The sequence below is a fragment of the Schistocerca cancellata genome, chromosome 5, assembly GCF_023864275.1.
Source record: "Schistocerca cancellata isolate TAMUIC-IGC-003103 chromosome 5, iqSchCanc2.1, whole genome shotgun sequence".
In the NCBI taxonomy this organism is placed as follows: Eukaryota; Metazoa; Arthropoda; class Insecta; order Orthoptera; family Acrididae; genus Schistocerca; species Schistocerca cancellata.
This window is the reverse complement of record NC_064630.1, coordinates 224,654,518-224,670,570: the sequence shown is the minus strand read 5'-3', so window position 1 is coordinate 224,670,570 and position 16,053 is coordinate 224,654,518.

Genomic DNA, 16,053 nt, shown 5'->3' with positions numbered 1-16,053 from the left:
TAGAAATGGTAACGTACACCATTTCTTACAGACAGTGGATGGGGAAGCAAGTGGGGCATAGAGGAGGGGTATAATTTTCTGTTTTTGTTTCCTGTGCAAGATGTGGTCAGTATGAACTGGATTGTAGCCATTGGCTGTGGTAATAAATTTTATTGTATCTAACTCTGCTTTAATATCATCTCTGGACATGGGGATAGATATGAGACGGTGTACCATTGAGTGGAAAGTTGCATGTTTCTGAGCTATGAGGTGTTGTGAGCAAGAAGGTATTACTGTGTCTGTAGTTGTTGTTTTTCTGTAAATTTTGAAACAATGTGTGTGTGCTAATGTCAATGGTGAGATCTAAGAAGTTTATGGATTTGTTGCCAATCTCCATAGTGAACTGGATATTTTTATGTTGACTGTTTAGGTTTTTCAAAAATGTGTTGAGTTGTCTTGTAGTACCAGTCCACATAGACAGGACATCATCTACATATCTAAACCAGTATTTGATGCTTGCACCCAAAGGTTCTGTTTTTAAAAAATTTTGTTCAAAATGTTCCATAAATATTTCAGCCAACAGTGGACTAAGAGGGGAACCCATAGCTAAGCCATCTAATTGTTTATACTTATGTTACTTACTGTATGTTTCTACTTCAGTCTAGACGTGTTACTTCTCTTCCATTGTTGTTTGCAAACATTTTAACTTCTTTGGTGATAATACTCAGTAAATGTCTAAGGATGGCCTTGTTAGCCGAAAACCGGTTAACAATAAAAGTAATATTGTAGAACAAAAGCAAAGTGGTGCTTTTCATCTATTACTCAGATTTTCCCTTTTTTAGTCTATCTTCTAGGATAAGTGTTAGGGTCAGTATTGCCATGTGCATTCCTACATTTCTCTGGAACCCAAAGTGATCTTCCCTGAGGTCGGCTTCTACCGGGTTTTCCATTCATATCAGTATTTTGCACCCATGACATATTAAACTGATAATTTGGTAACATTCACCCTTGTCAGTATCTGCCTTCCTCACAACTGGAATTATTACACTCTTCTTGAAGCTTGAAGTTATTTCTCCTCTCTCGTACATCTTGTACACGAGATGGAATACTTTTGTCACGGCTGGCTCTCGCAAGGATCTCAGTAGTCGGGAGGGCATTTCGTCCACTCTACGGGGATTCTTTCGATTTACGTCTTTTAGTGCTCTGTCACATACTTCTCTCCGTACCAACCTCCCATTTCATTTTCGTTTACTTCCTCTTCCATTTCTATAATATTGCCTTAAGGTTGGATGATGAGTCCCTATTAACCCACACCCCCGTTACAAATACTGTGGAAGCAACCGATAGTGTTTTCGGTGTGTACTATGGCGGCTGAGGTCTGTTAGGTATCGTCCTACGATGGCATGCGCGCATTTTCCAAGGTGAAACATAGACCTGAGTTCTCTGTGGTGGATGACGTTATCGTTCTGCACAGTGGTAGCCTGGTGGACGTAAGACAAGAGGACAACTACACGCATCTGCAGAAATCTGCTCGATCCTTAAATTCGACTAGGTGTGGATGGGATACTCTAGGTAGAACGGCTGCAGTGCTAAGATTACTAAAATGTAAACTTTCCCGGCCGGAAATATCATGTCCATTATAATTATCCGGGCTGTTATGCCGTGGTCGGTTGATGAATGCTGTGGTGATTCCCAACGTTTCGTCTCCGACTGCGGGAGACATCTTCAAGGGGGTCCGTAGCTTGATGGAAGGTCCAACACACACACTGGCTCGCTACTGACTGCCGCTAAATTCCGTGTCCGCGCGCCCCCGCGCCGCGGCGTGACGTCACGTGTTTTGAAAACGTCAGTGCAATTGCCCGCTGTTCGTCGCCGTCGACCGCCGTTGCCATCACCCAGTAGTGGACGAGTGGTACACATCATCTTTAACATCGGCATCCATAAACCGTTTAATTTGACGCCCTCCTCCTTTCTGTTGAAATTATTTGGGTGTTTAGCGATTTCGATCGCCTCCCTGTAGAGCCTTTCGTAATATCCGCTCGTGGCCGCTAGTACTTGCGTCTCCTCGAAACGAATGTTGTGGTTCCCTGGCTGGAAAGCATGCTCCGCAACAGCTGATCGTTCCGTTTCTCCTCTTCTACAATTTCCCTTGTGCTCTTCCAAACGTTTAGGAACGGTTATTTTAGTGGTACCCACATAAACAACACCACAGCTGCATGGGATCCTATACACTCCAGATTTTTCCAATGGTTTGCGAGCGTCCTTGGCAGACCTAAGGTATTCCTGTATCTTCCTGGTGGGCTTGTAAATTACGGTAATATTCCGCTTCGTCAAGATCCGCCCTATTCTTTCCGTTACATTTTTAACAAACGGCAGGAAAACCTTAGATTTAGCAGTAGCCTGTACGTCAGTATGATTTCTGCGTGGCTGCCTCAACGCACGTTTTATTTCGGCGGACGAATATCCGTTCTTCGTTAGTGCATTGTGGAGATGTTCCATCTCAGCGTCGAGCAACTCAGGTTCACAAATATTTCTAGCTCTGTCCGCTAACGTCTTGATAACACCCCGCTTCTGTTGTGGGTGGTGGTTCGAATCACGGTGCAAATAACGGTCCGTGTGCGTGGGTTTGCGGTACACTGAGTGGCCCAAACTACCATTTTCGTTTCTAAACACAAGCACATCGAGGAAATGTAGTTTGCCGTCTACCTCCTCCTCCATTGTAAACTGAATTCTTGAGTTTATACTGTTCAGATGTTCGTGGAACCGGCTTAGTTCCTCCCTACCATGTCTCCACAACACAAACGTGTCATCCACGTATCGGAACCATACATTTGGTTTCTTGCTGGCAGTACCTAAGGCCTGTTCTTCGAATTTCTCCATAAAGAAGTTTGCAATTACGGGACTTAGGGGGCTTCCCATAGCCACGCCATCCGTTTGCTCATAAAACTGTTCATTCCACTTGAAGTATGTGGTCGTCAAACAACACTTAAACAGCTCTAAAATATCGGCAGGAAAAATTCGATCCAGCTGTTCCAATACATCTACGTTTTTGACTACGCTGTTAAAACCACATGTGGGCCGTTCGGACTCTTATATAAAGAATTCGACACATTTCATCAGCAGATTGAATAGCATAGTGGTCCAGCCGGAGGACATATTGGTCAGCTTCGATGTGGTATCGCTGTTTACCATGGTTCCACTTAATGATGTATTGGAACAGCTGGATCGAATTTTTCCTGCCGATATTTTAGAGCTGTTTAAGTGTTGTTTGACGACCACATACTTCAAGTGGAATGAACAGTTTTATGAGCAAACGGATGGCGTGGCTATGGGAAGCCCCCTAAGTCCCGTAATTGCAAACTTCTTTATGGAGAAATTCGAAGAACAGGCCTTAGGTACTGCCAGCAAGAAACCAAATGTATGGTTCCGATACGTGGATGACACGTTTGTGTTGTGGAGACATGGTAGGGAGGAACTAAGCCGGTTCCACGAACATCTGAACAGTATAAACTCAAGAATTCAGTTTACAATGGAGGAGGAGGTAGACGGCAAACTACATTTCCTCGATGTGCTTGTGTTTAGAAACGAAAATGGTAGTTTGGGCCACTCAGTGTACCGCAAACCCACGCACACGGACCGTTATTTGCACCGTGATTCGAACCACCACCCACAACAGAAGCGTGGTGTTATCAAGACGTTAGCGGACAGAGCTAGAAATATTTGTGAACCTGAGTTGCTCGACGCTGAGATGGAACATCTCCACAATGCACTAACGAAGAACGGATATTCGTCCGCCGAAATAAAACGTGCGTTGAGGCAGCCACGCAGAAATCATACTGACGTACAGGCTATTGCTAAATCTAAGGTTTTCCTGCCGTTTGTTAAAAATGTAACGGAAAGAATAGGGCGGATCTTGACGAAGCGGAATATTACCGTAATTTACAAGCCCACCAGGAAGATACAGGAATACCTTAGGCCTGCCAAGGACGCTCGCAAACCATTGGAAAAATCTGGAGTGTATAGGATCCCATGCAGCTGTGGTGTTGTTTATGTGGGTACCACTAAAATAACCGTTCCTAAACGTTTGGAAGAGCACAAGGGAAATTGTAGAAGAGGAGAAACGGAACGATCAGCTGTTGCGGAGCATGCTTTCCAGCCAGAGAACCACTATATTCGTTTCGAGGAGACGCAAGTACTAGCGGCCACGAGCGGATATTACGAAAGGCTCTACAGGGAGGCGATCGAAATCGCTAAACACCCAAATAATTTCAACAGAAAGGAGGAGGGCGTCAAATTAAACGGTTTATGGATGCCGGTGTTAAAGAAGATGTGTACCACTCGTCCACTACTGGGTGATGGCAACGGCGATCGACGACGACGGACAGCGGCCAATTGCACTGACGTTTTCAAAACACGTGACGTCACGCCGCGGCGCGGGGGCGCGCGGACACGGAATTTAGCGGCAGTCAGTAGCGAGCCAGTGTGTGTGTTGGACCTTCCATCAAGCTACGGACCCCCTTGAAGATGTCTCCCGCAGTCGGAGACGAAACGTTGGGAATCACCACAGCATTCATCAACCGACCACGGCATAACAGCCCGGATAATTATAATGGACAGTGCTAAGATTACTACCATTGTTAACCTCCAGAAAGCGATTGTCTAGCAATGGGAGACGTCACCGTAAGCTGTGCTGGACGATGTGACCCACAGTATAAGGAAATAGGGAATCGTATAGTCGTTTTATGGTATCATATCCCGTATTGAAGCTTTGCATACCACTGGCAGAGGAACAACACACATGGTAAGTGCCACACATGTCTCATGGCCGATATTCTGGTATATCCTGTAAGCAAATCACAATTCAACGCGTCAAAATGTAGCTTGGACACCTTGTAGTGAATACACTTCCACCGTCCTAGTTGTTCCGTAATCTCCCTGAAGGAAGGCAGATTAGGGTTTGGAGAGGTCGTTAGAGACGGAACACAACTTCGGATTAGGAACGTATTACGAAGGAATCAGGTCGTGTATTTATCAAAGAAATCATTCTGGTATTTCCCTTACCGATTTAGGAAAAATGGAGAAAACCTAAATATAGATAACTGGACGATGATCAAAGCATAAAAGGCTATAAAAATGTCTACATTGCAATCGCGCCGTACCAAGTGTGTTCGTTTTCAAAGTTTAGTATAAATGCAGCCCTACATTGGATACTTCCTATTATAGACGCAGCCCCACTCTCGGATACTTCCGATTGTAGATGCACCTTTCTCTCTTGGAGCATATAAATTTGTGTCTATTTTTTCTTACTATGAATGTAACAGGAAGTGGGTTTTGGGGAGAAAAGGGCACCATGGAGAAGAAAATCAACCCCCTCTCACCACCCCCACCCAGAAGAAAGAAAAAAAATATTTTTGCATCCCATCAGGAACAAATCCACACCCATGAATTTTGTCCCTCCAAAAAACATTTTTAGCTATTACATGACGCTTCAGCCATACGATATCATGTATTGTTTACTAAGACTGGAGGATCTTCTGGATTTCGGACACAGAGTCAGGGGTTTTGGCCTATACATTCCAAGATGCAGGTATGCCAACACTTTGTAGCTAAGAGAGCTCAGTTTGCTGGGGACATTGGGTGAACTCAGAAAAAAGCGCCAATATGTCAAGATACACTCATGGAAATTGAAATAAGAACACCGTGAATTCATTGTCCCAGGAAGGGGAAACTTTAATGACACATTCCTGGGGTCAGATACATCACATGATCACACTGACAGAACCACAGGCACATAGACACAGGCAACAGAGCATGCACAATGTCGGCACTAGTACAGTGTATATCCACCTTTCGCAGCAATGCAGGCTGCTATTCTCCCATGGAGACGATCGTAGAGATGCTGGATGTAGTCCTGTGGAACGGCTTGCCATGCCATTTCCACCTGGCGCCTCAGTTGGACCAGCGTTCATGCTGGACGTGCAGACCGCGTGAGACGACGCTTCATCCAGTCCCAAACATGCTCAATGGGGGACAGATCCGGAGATCTTGCTGGCCAGGGTAGTTGACTTACACCTTCTAGAGCACGTTGGGTGGCACGGGATACATGCGGACGTGCATTGTCCTGTTGGAACAGCAAGTTCCCTTGCCGGTCTAGGAATGGTAGAACGACAGGTTCGATGACGGTTTGGATGTACCGTGCACTATTCAGTGTCCCCTCGACGATCACCAGTGGTGTACGGCCAGTGTAGGAGATCGCTCCCCACACCATGATGCCGGGTCTTGGCCCTGTGTGCCTCGGTCGTATGCAGTCCTGATTGTGGCGCTCACCAGCACGGCGCCAAACACGCACACGACCATCATTGGCACCAAGGCAGAAGCGACTCTCATCGCTGAAGACGACACGTCTCCATTCGTCCCTCCATTCACGCCTGTCGCGACACCACTGGAGGCGGGCTGCACGATGTTGGGGCGTGAGCGGAAGACGGCCTAACGGTGCGGGACCGTAGCCCAGCTTCATGGAGACGGTTGCGAATGGTCCTCGCCGATACCCCAGGAGCAACAGTGTCCCTAATTTGCTGGGAAGTGGCGGTGCGGTCCCCTACGGCACTGCGTAGGATCCTACGGTCTTGGCGTGCATCCGTGCGTCGCTGCGGTCCGGTCCCAGGTCGACGGGCACGTGCACCTTCCGCCGACCACTGGCGACAACATCGATGTACTGTGGAGACCTCACGCCCCACGTGTTGAGCAATTCGGCGGTACGTCCACCCGGCCTCCCGCATGCCCACTATACGCCCTCGCTCAAAGTCCGTCAACTGCACATACGGTTCACGTCCACGCTGTCGCGGCATGCTACCAGTGTTAAAGACTGCGATGGAGCTCCGTATGCCACGGCAAACTGGCTGACACTGACGGCGGCGGTGCACAAGTGCTGCGCAGCTAGCGCCATTCGACGGCCAACACCGCGGTTCCTGGTGTGTCCGCTGTGCCGTGCGTGTGATCATTGCTTGTACAGCCCTCTCGCAGTGTCCGGAGCAAGTATGGTGGGTCTGACACACCGGTGTCAATGTGTTCTTTTTTCCATTTCCAGGAGTGTATTTTGATTTAAATGTGTTGGAGGCTGCCAGATAAGTCAAAAAGCTAGTTCTATATTTTACATCCCTGACTTCGCCTAGGATATATTCATCTTTTTTGTGCTATGATGGGAGCATTTTTCCTTCTGGTTCCCAATTTTTACTCGGCCATAATTTTGACATTAGACAGCCATAGTTTTTCAACCGTTGTAGGCTTTTGTTGAGTCGGACAACGACTGACTCGGTCTAAATTTTTTTTATTGTCTTTCGAACCATGTTGCTTATATCGTGGCAGCGGTAAGGCTTTTGCCAAACAGGAAGACCATTGACTGCATGTATTTGTCAGCCTTCTTACAAAATTTTAACTGATTCGCACAAGTGTGAAACATAGAAGTGACACGCGTTAAAACTTCACAAAAAGATGTTTTTTGCACGTAAAATCCGAATGAGGCTAGATTTTTGGTAGCGAGGTTTCAATTTTATGCGAGAATTATTTTTTTTATTTATTTGATCCACTTTAATCCGTTTTCGTGCATTCAATTCACATAAGAACGAATTTCATGTCATAAGTTTTGCTCAACTTTAAACAATCGTATCTCGACAGCAAATAGAAATTACTAAATGAAAAAAAATAGTTTTGAATTTATCCATCTTCGTGCGAAGTTTGAACCGATTCAAACAAGTTTAAAGTATAGAAGCGGCGCGCTTCAAATACCTCCCAGAAAAACGTGTTTCTTTTTTGATTTTACATGTAACTCCGAACAGCGTACATACAAATGATGTCATTAGATGAGCATTAATTCCAGCCCAATTAAAATCTTTTGCAAAATGAATTAATCGATTCGCAAAATTTGCCCTCAGTCCAGCTCCGGTTCGTTGTTCAAATCTCGCTTAATGTACTGTGACATAGCTACAGTAGGACAGATGTTTGAATGGCTGTACAAATAGCAACTGGTCCACGCTAAACCAAAAACTTTTTGCCTCACGTTCCTAGTTCAAATAGGAAGCGAACACCAAGACCACCCAAACCACTACTTTGCATGCAACCTTTTCAGACAAACAGGCTGTCTCAAAACTTCTGGATCAAATTGAAACATGAAAGAGTGGATCCACAACCGAGTGTATTAAGATAGGGAACCAATGGTCGGATACTCATATTTACTTTGTTATGGACATACATAGCGTACACCACATAACAACAACGTAGCTCATAGTAACTGTTCAGAGTGTAGGCCGCCCAACTCAGAGCATGTATTGAAATGTCTGAGTAAGGACAATCTCCATGCCACCCACATCGGTGGCCATCTACAACGATTGTCTGTCAAGCTATGGGTTGGCATTGTCCAAGATCACCTAATAGGACCGTATTTTCTGCCTGCACGTTTGACTGGTCCACGCTACCTGGTGTAACTGCAAAGTTTGCAGCTACAGTAAGTGGAGACCATACTCCTTGTTCCACGCGAAAGGATGTGATTTCAACAAGACGGTGCACCAGTCCACTTCGATGGTAATGTCCGCGAGTACCTGTAAAACTTGTACCCTCGTCGCTGGATAGGAAGGGGAGGTCCTGTCCCACAGCCAGTGCAATCACCGGATTTCACACCTCAGGACTTCTTCCTCTTGGGTTACATCAAAACGTTGGTGTATGAAACCCTATAGAAACGGATGAATACATGCTTGCTAGGGTCCAAGCAGCCTCGCGGCGTGGTACGTTTCTTTTTACCGCCCTGCCAGTGTCCAGCAATGTTCATCTGTCTAGCTTTTAGCTAGTAGTAGAAAATACTAGACCACTACTGTCTACTGCAGGTCGCAACACACATAGAATTGTCCGGTAAACGGGATGTGGCTAGCTACTGAATCATAGGTTCTAACTTGGCAATGTAAATTTTCAGGTGCATTTTTATGATAAAGATCACAGTTAATACTGCCAAGTCTGTGCTAAGTGTCTACACAAGGTAAAGCTCCCACACACACCACAATCACACACATAGCCAGTTTATGGTATTTACACCCGTTACCGAAGTTAATAGAGTTCACCGGATCGTTTAGTTATGAAAATGCTCGCTCAAATGTTGTGCACTCTGCTCTACGCGTAATACCTGTTCCAGTCTTAGATCGCACAACGCGCCACGCGGTTTTAACTAACAGTCAAAAGCAATAATTTTGATATTCCGTTCGAAATTCCACACGACTTCCACTATACCGTTCACTTAAATACGCTTTGTACTACTTCACAAACTCGTAATTAGCATTTCTCCGCGATTTTATAGTACTTTCGTCGGAGCTGCTTTCAATCAGATGTTACTAGTTCGAACCCTAAGCCCCGACTCTCCTAGATCACACCAAAGGGATTTTCCCAGCATAGATTGGCGCGAGCCTGCATTTTTCTGATTGGCTGATATCACAAACAGCAAATCAGGTTGCAGAATTATCCCACGCTAACCCGTGATTTACTTCAATGACGAATCATAGTAAAATATTTCTTTCTATGGCAATTGCTAAATAAATAAATTTAGAAAAGTATGAAATATAAAACTACTCCTTCCGAAATTAACGATTAATTTGTGTTCTACTCACGATTTATTAGTACCATAAACTGACTGCACATTTAATTATATTAAATCCCCTGTATAGTTTAACTGGTACTTAGTGAATAAACAAAACAATTTTCATTTACTTCTGTTCTTCTTCACTCATACAACACTCACACTTCTAATTACTACACATATTAAACAATTATAATTATGCAAATACATTAAATATTAATCGAACATAACTTTACAACATTGTTTTGACTACGACTGCTAGCACTGTCCATCAACTGCTGACCTCTGCCGCCTACTAGTACAACTACGTGCAGCTCTGTAACTCAGGTCCATGTCAGCTGGTGACATCTGTCGATGACTCATGCTTATAACGATATCGTCCTACCAAGTGACAGGAGCGATGCGAAGGAGCTACGCCTCACACCCCCTGTAATTATTAAAATTGTTGAAATCAACTTTTTATAATTTTACTACACCGTGACTGTCTCCTTACTCTCAAAACAAATGTGAAATTTGAAAATTGCTAATTTAAGTTACAGAATTCTTACTATGTACTTGGCATACAAGCCTAACTAAGTCTAATGTTTTACAAAACTTTTTGATTTTTTTTAGGAATTCTTTTATTAAACTTTACAACTGAACTAATTAATTTTTTCCTTCAAAACCATATTTTCCACCAATTGTGACTTAACATAAAATAGTTCTTGTCCATTACAATTAAATTTTTTGCCTTTTACCTCCCCTTATTTACATGAACTCACTATTTCATTGAATCTCCACCCGGACTTTGATTGGTGTCCTGGTATAATTTTGAAATCACTCCTACCTTACACGTTGCACTTCATAAGTGTCCTCTACCTCACGATTTTTCTCTTAGCTTGTCACAACACCTTGATTGGTTGGCGTCCATAACATTGCACATTGGTCCACTCTCAGGCCAGTCCTTATTGTACAGTGGTTTTTACCTACAAAACATAGTGTCGTCTAAGACTATTAATATACATAACCATCTCAACACATAGTATAAAATTGTTCTCCCTGTGCTATACTCTTTAATTAATTATATTTTAACTATTCAAAGCAAATTAACAGAACATTTGACTCTTAATGCAAGAAAATTTGTCTTTTCTTTTAAAGTGTTTAACTACTTCAGCAAAATTATGTGTTGCTATTGAAGGCATACACTGAAATTACTTAATTAGGTTAAATTCTGATTATTCCCTGTCCACCAAATCTTTTCTCAAAACTTGAAAACTACGGCAAAGTCTTTATGACAGCTTTTACCAGGTTCCATAAATACGCTTAACTATATGATTTCTTCTTCAAAAAATTTTAAGAAGTCTTTTACAATAGAAATAATACACCATATTCAAAACTTGAGCATGACTTCAAAATCACATAAGATATTAAATTCAAATTCATATAACTATTTACAAAATCTATTATATATGCTCATTCACTCTTACCTTTCACACCTGGTAGCATTAGTATTAGTAATATTTTGGTTGTCATCTCTGTCAAGTTTTTTTTATTACTCACCTCCGGTAAATCTCATGTCATTTTTGGGATAGATTTTGTAACTACACTCCACAATTCCTTTACCATTTTCCAACAGGATAACACTCCCTTCTACAACAAGATATGCCCTTCCTCCTCATTATTCTGAGCCTTTTTATTATAATATCTAATCGGAATCTGCTCACCTTCCCTCTTTGTAAGCTTTCTTTTCTTAGAGAAAGGCACTATAATGTTTTTCCCACTCACTTCCAGGCTTATACTGTCATTTTCTAAGTCCAGCCTCCCCTTGTACTTCATTAAGAAATCAATTCCCACTAAAATATCTATACTTAAGCCCTCAATAACTAGAAAGTTATGATACAACTGGTTACCATTTATTCTGATAGGGAACATCACTTCATACTTTACATGCTTCTTCACTTTTCCTGTGGCTACAATTATCTGGATTCCCATTACAGGCATAATTACTAGCTCTCTTTTATTAGGCAAAGCATCTAACTATTGCTGACTAACAGCACACAAATCACTGCCACTATCAGCTAGGCACTGTACTTCTTCCCCTTGCACTAAAAGATTGATTACTGGTCGAACTTTCTTTTCTTCCTTAACAGTGACTTCATCCTCCTCAAGCAAGACGTGTACAATTTTACGCCTTTCGAAACCTTCCTTGTGCCCAGAGATTATACAAATACATACAGGATTGCTTTCACTACTCTCCCTTCCTACATTATTTAGCCTGTCCACTATGGATAGATTAAAACACTTCCGCAAATCTGCAGCTCCCTTTTCTACATTAATTAGTTTCTCCACTAATTCTCCTACGTCGTCTTCTCCTTCTACATTATTTTTACTCAACTGACCCCCATTCTGGTCATCACTGGCATGAAAGGCTTCCATAGCTTCCTCTAAGTCCATATTTACTGACATCAATAATGCTTCTACCCACTTCTCATCTAGCTCCTGCAATTCCTCTATATTCGTATCTCCACCTTCTCCCTGGCAAGATTCCTCATTCGCTCTACTGTACACTTCTCCCTCACTGCTAGATTTTGCATCACTTTCAACATCTTTTTCCACCAAACAACCTGCAGCACAGTGCTCCTTTTGCCTGCTCCCATCTACATAGCCACCTTGTAACATGCCTATTCTATCATCCTTCGCTTTACTACTTTCAATTGTATCACTACTGTCAATAATTTGGACTTCAGTTACTTTATTCTTATTGTATACAAAAGGTATGGCCAGCGGATTCAAATTACTGCTACCCGTTCTGCAAATGCCAGCCCCTTCACAGACGTGATCTAGTTTCCCATGCCCTGTGATTCTGCTTCGCACCCCCACCTGATCTCTCTCCTGAAAATCATTGTCATCATGAATTGGCGATCGCGATCTGTAAGCGTGCCCCTGATCATTATCAATTGTCCTTGGAACTGGAGCATAGCACCAACCCCTTCCTCTTCTTCCTCGGCTATTATGTGACACAACCATTCTGTTTCCATTCTGACCTCTCTCAACTGTATTCTGAGGCTTAAAACTACGATTTATCTACTCCTCTTCCTGCATAAGCTTCTCCACCCTTTCACAATAGCTAATAAACTTATCAACATTGTCCCTAGGAGCAGCAACTATTTTATTTCTCCAGCTTACAGGCAACTTTCCATCTAACCCCATAATTATTTGCTCAGGCTCTAATTTCTTCATCAAATATGACAAATTAGTCACCCATCTTGAAGCAAATCTTTTTATATTCTCTTTTGTGGGATTGAGCTTTTCCCCAGCCCAGAAACTGTTTTGCAATTCTGTTTGCTTTTGCTTGCCCCAATATTCTTTGAAAAACGCTTCTTTAAACTGCTCTAACGTCTCACATTGTTCCGTTGTCGTCGTTCCCCATATCCTAGCCTCACCCAAAAACTTCGATGTTACGAAACCAATCTTCTGTCGGTCACTCCACAAACTGGGCAAAAGATTTTCAAAATCGTTCCAGAACTCTTTCGGATGAACATTTCCAGCTGGATCAAAACGAAGAAACTGTCTGTTTGTAATATAAGACACTTCAGCAGTTTCCGTCACCATACTACAGTTCACACCGTTAGCACCCAATATAATATTACGTTCCACTTTGTTTACTGTCATGCTCATTTAATTTAAGGGCTATTTGTTCAGTTTTGTTAGTAATTTGTTCTATACCACTCACAACCGCATTCACTTGTTCAGACACAACTTTAACACTGTTCAAACCATTTTCATTCACAGAATCAATTTTTCTATTTAAATTTCCATGTGCAGTTTGACACATAGATTCTACTGATGTCAGATTTGACTTGACTTGACCCACTTCTTTTCTTATCTGACCTATATTCTGTTGGCTTCCAATAGCAACCTTGGTAAACAGCTCTGTTAATTCACTTTTTGCATTTTCTGAAGACTTTTTACACCTACTTTCTGCATCAGAAATTCTCTTATTTACATGAGTATCAAACACCTGCAAATCCGTCCTCCACATGTTCTTAAGCTCAACAGCCTGTTGTTCTATTTTCTCATTAATTTCAGTCTTAAACTGTTTCAGATCATTAGCTAGCTTGATAATACTACCAGACTGTTGTTTAACTTTCTGATCTAACTTCCCAAAATTTTGTTTTACCTCAGTTAAACTATGATTAATATTACTGAAATTTTGATTCATATTCGTCATTAAAGCTGCAAACATATCTTATAAATTTACTGGTTTGTTTTCCTGTTGTACAATTTTTTATTCAGCTAATTGTACAGGCATAATACCAAATTTGGTATCTGTTCTGTCAGCCTCGTCACTCACATTAACACTACTGACATCAAACAAATTATTAATACTGAAATCATTCAACTGACTATCGTGAAGATTTAAACTGTCACCCATACCAGAATCGGTCGGGACATTATGTTCCACTTCCATCTTTACAACTAGAGATATCTGAGGCACATCGTTACTTAATACCTCCATATTAACGGTATCCCCTACTTGCTTTTGTTCAGGAGTACTTGCCTGACTAGCACTCACATCAAACTGACTTACATCGCCCTCTCTCACAACCACAGAATTATCATTCCCATCCATACTAGCAAGTCTGTTTACACATGCAAATAATACACTATATAAACTTAGCATATATTTCTTCGTCCGACGACGTCGCAGTGTGAAAACAGCAGTTTACCTTTCTTCCTGCGATGTACCAGATTCAGGGCCCCCACGCGCAGCCACTGCGATGGAAGCTGCTGCGCTTTGCTGTCCGCTTACTGTGCCATCTGTTGCTCTGCGGACCAATGCTACGCTGCACCTTCAGTCCCGTAGCATCCAGTTCGCTATACAATCTCCGTTCCACAGGTTCTCTCCTTGTTGCATCTCAAATCGTATGTCCGTCTTCACACCAATATCTCACTCGCACCTACAGTCACTGTTGTAAAGTTGCTTATTGACCGTCCCTCTCGATCACGAATTCTGTTCCAACAGCTTTATAGCTTCCCGGCCGATGCACCATTTGCGGCGCTGCAAGTTTCTTTTTACCGCCCTGTCAGTGTCCAGCAATGTTCATCTGTCTAGCTAAAAGCTGTAGTAGAAAATACTAGACCACTACTGTCTACTTCTGGTCCAACATACATAGAATTGTCCGGTAAACGGGATGTGGCTAACTACTGAAATAAAGGTTCAACTTGGCAATGTAAATTTTCAGGTGTATTTTTAGGATAAAGATCACAGATAATACTGCCAAGTCCGTACTAAGTGTCCACACAAGGTAAAGCTCCCACACACACCACAATCACACACGTAGCCAGTTTATGGTATTTACACCCGTTACCGAAGTTAATAGAGTTCACCGGATCGTTTAGTTATGAAAATGCTCGCACAAATGTTGTGCACTCTGCTCTACACGTAATACCTGTTCCAGTCTTAGATCGCACAACACGCCACGCGGTTTTAACTAACAGTCAAAAGCAATAATTTTGATATTCCGTCCGAAATTCCACACGACTTCCACTATACCGTTCACTTAAATACACTTTGTACTACTTCGCGAACTCGTAATTAGCATTTTTCCGCGATTTTATAGTACTTTCGACGGAGCTGCTTTCAATCAGATGTTACTAGTTCGAACCCTCAGCTCCGACTCTCCTAGATCACACCAAAGGGTTTTTCCCAGCATAGATTGGCGCGAGCCTGCATTTTTCTGATTGGCTGATATCACAAACAGCAAATCAGGTTGAAGAATTATCCCGCGGTAACCCGCGATTTACTTCAATGACGAATCATAGTAAAACATTTCTTTCTATGGCAATTGCTAAATAAATAAATTTAGAAAAGTATCAAATATAAAACTACTGGTTCCGAAATTAACGATTAATTTGTGTTCTACTCACGATTTGTTAGTACCATAAACTGACTGCACATTTAATTATAGTAAATCCCCTGTACAGTTTAACTGGTACTTAGTGAATAAACAAAACAATTTTCATTTACTTCTGTTCTTCTTCACTCATACAACACTCACACTGCTAATTACTACACATATAAAACAATTATAATTATGAAAATGCATTAAATATTAATCGAACATAACTTTACAACATTGTTTTGACTACGACTGCTAGCACTGTCCATCAACTGCTGACTTCTGCCGCCTACTAGTACAACTACGTGCAGCTCTGTAACTCAAGTCCATGTCAGCTGGTGACATCTGTCGATGACTCATGCCTATAACGATATCGTCCTACCAAGTGACAGGAGCGAAGCGAAGGCGCTACTCCTCTCCTGGTACAACAGACACCAGGGATCTTTGACAGTGTGTGCCAGAACTTCATGCGCCGTTGTCATGCATGCACTGAGGCTGGTAGTTGTCACTTTCAACAAGTACTATGAGCTGTGTTGTTGTTATGCCGTGTACGTTTGTATATCCATAAAACAATAA